This window comes from Mus caroli, unplaced genomic scaffold, assembly GCF_978045245.1.
Source record: "Mus caroli unplaced genomic scaffold, Mus_caroli_1 scaffold_19, whole genome shotgun sequence".
Classification (NCBI taxonomy): Eukaryota; Metazoa; Chordata; class Mammalia; order Rodentia; family Muridae; genus Mus; species Mus caroli.
Window position 1 is genome coordinate 11,723,129 of NW_028227274.1, and position 2,931 is coordinate 11,726,059.

Below are 2,931 nucleotides of genomic sequence, written 5' to 3' on the forward strand. Positions count from 1 at the left end.
TTGTCCTATACTACTAAGAATATAAAAATATACAGTATAAATACAGACTTACCTTTTCACAATTCATCTAAATTTAAGAAGACACAGACGATAAAAAGAAAAGAAACATCAGTTTCAAAAAATAAATTCTCTATAAGTTTCAGTGTCTCTGGTTTTATGTGAAGTTCAGGAACTTCACATAAAACCAGAGACACTGAAACTTATAGAGGAGAAAGTGGGGAAAAGCCTTGAAGATATGGGCACAGGGGAAAAATTCCTGAATAGAACAGTAATGGCTTGTGCTGTAAGATCAAGAATTGACAAGTGGGACCTCATGAAACTACAAAGCTTCTGCAAGGCTAAAGACACCATCAATAAGACAAAAAAACCACCAACAGATTGGGAAAGGATCTTCACCTATCCTAAATCAGATAAGGGACTAATATCCAATATATATAAAGAACTCAAGAAGGTGGACTCCAGAAAGTCAAATAACCCCATTAAAAAATGGGGCTCAGAACTGAACAAAGAATTCTCACCTGAGGAATACCAAATGGCAGAGAAACACCTGAAAAAATGTTCAACATCCTTAATCATCAGGGAAATGCAAATCAAAACAACCCTGAGATTCCACCTCACACCAGTCAGAATGGCTAAGATCAAAAATTCAGGTGACAGCAGATGCTGGCGAGGATGTGGAGTAAGAGGAACACTCCTCCATTGTTGGTGGGATTGCAAGCTTGTACAACCACTCTGGAAATCAGTCTGGCGGTTCCTCAGAAAATTGGACATAGTACTACTGGAGGATCCAGCAATACCTCTCCTGGGCATATATCCAGAAGATGTCCCAACCGGTAAAAAGGACACATGCTCCACTATGTTCATAGCAGCCCTATTTATAATAGCCAGAAGCTGGAAAGAACCCAGATGCCCCTCAACAGAGGAATGGATATAGAAAATATGGTACATTTACACAATGGAGTACTACTCAGCTATTAAAAAGAATGAATTTATGAAATTCCTAGCCAAATGGATGGACCTGGAGGGCATCATCTTGAGTGAAGTAACACAATCACAAAAGAACTCACACAATATGTATTCATTGATAAGTGGATATTAGCCCAAAACTTAGGATACCCAAGATATAAGATACAATTTGATAAACGCATGAAACTCAAGAATAATGAAGACCAAAGTGTGGACACTGTGCCCCTTCTTAGAATTGGGAACAAAACACCCAGGGAAGGAGTTACAGAGACAAAGTTCGTAGCTGTGATGAAAGGATGGACCATTTAGAGACTGCCGTATCCAGGGATCCATCCCATAATCAGCTTCTAAACGCTGACACCATTGCATACACTAGCAAGATTTTGCTGAAAGGACCCAAATATAGCTGTCTCCTGTGAGACGATGCTGGGGCCTAGCAAACACAGGAGTGGATGTTCACAGTCAGCTATTGGATGTATCACAGGGCTCCCAATGGAGAAGCTAGAGAAAGTACCCAAGGAGCTAAAGGGATCTGCAACCCTATTGTTGGAACAACATGATGTACTAACCAGAACCCCGGAGCTCTTGTCTCTAGCTGCATATGTATCGAAAGATGGCCTAGTCGGCCATCACTGGAAAGAGAGGCCCATTGGACTTGCAAACTTTATATGCCCCAATATAGGGGAATGCCAGGGCCAAAAGAATGGGAATGGGTGGGTAGGGAAGTGGGGGGCGCTATGGGGGACTTTTGGGATAGCATTGGAAATGTAATTGAGGAAAATATGTAATAAAAATATTAAAAATCAAAAAAAAAACAATAAGCTTAAAAAAAATAAATAAATTCATAAAGGAAATAAGCACCTTACTAGCAGGGCAATGTGAGTTGGAGGAGTTTGACTGAGGGAACAATAATTAAACCCAAACAGAAGCCAGTGAGGGAAGAACACAGCTGGAGACCTTCAAGGAGGGGCATGCTGGGTACAAAACTTCAGAAGAGTGAAGAGAAACACAGTTCCTGACACTTACAAATGGCCAAGGGCTGACATGATCAGGAAGCCATCAAAAGAAAAAAGAAAATAGAAGAATGTACAATCAGAATGAAAGGAGCTTGGGGCACAGCAGGCCTGAAGGACTTGAGATTTATGCAAGTTCAGAAAGCCACGGAAGGGTCTAACTGAAGGCACTGATTCCATCTCATCCATGAACTTAAAAGGTCACAAGAAACACAGACCGAACCCAGAGCAGCAAGGGTGCTCTTAGAGGATGGCACGAAGTAGGTACCTGCTCAAGCAGGGGCAGAGTGGATGGGAAGAACAGGAGGCTGAAGGCACAGTCTAGAGCTAGAACTAGCCATATGTAGTAATATACAGAAAACGAAAATTTAAATTAACAAATAAGCTACAGGTCTCTACTGTGAGTGACTTAAGAGGTGTTAATGGCATTTACTGAGATGAAGAGCAAACATGGTGGTAAGCCAGGGCTCTATATTAGCACCGCATGTCACTAGAAAAAATGCGACACGAAGCCCACAGCGATTGAAGTGCTTGTGCACATTCATAATGAAAAACCACAATTTTGAAAGACAGTTACTCTGTAAAAACAAAAAGTGTTCATAATGTGTTAACTGAGAAAAAAAAAACAAAACAAAAAAAAACCTTACTGCTATAATCCCAGCACTTGAGAAGAGGAAGCAAGAAGAGCATGAGTTCAAGGCCTTCCTGGGCTATATAATGGAATCTTGTCTCAAAAGAAGTTAATACATACATTACATACATACATACAAACACCCACAGACTGGTTTATACAATATATGAATATATAGAGAGAGGTAAACAACAAAATGAAATGTCAAAATATTTATAAAGATAATCTTAATAATAAGATTATAATTTTTCCTTTTCTAACAGATATTTTCATTTTCCAAATTCCCTTATCAAACATGTGTTATCACTATTATTGTTTCAC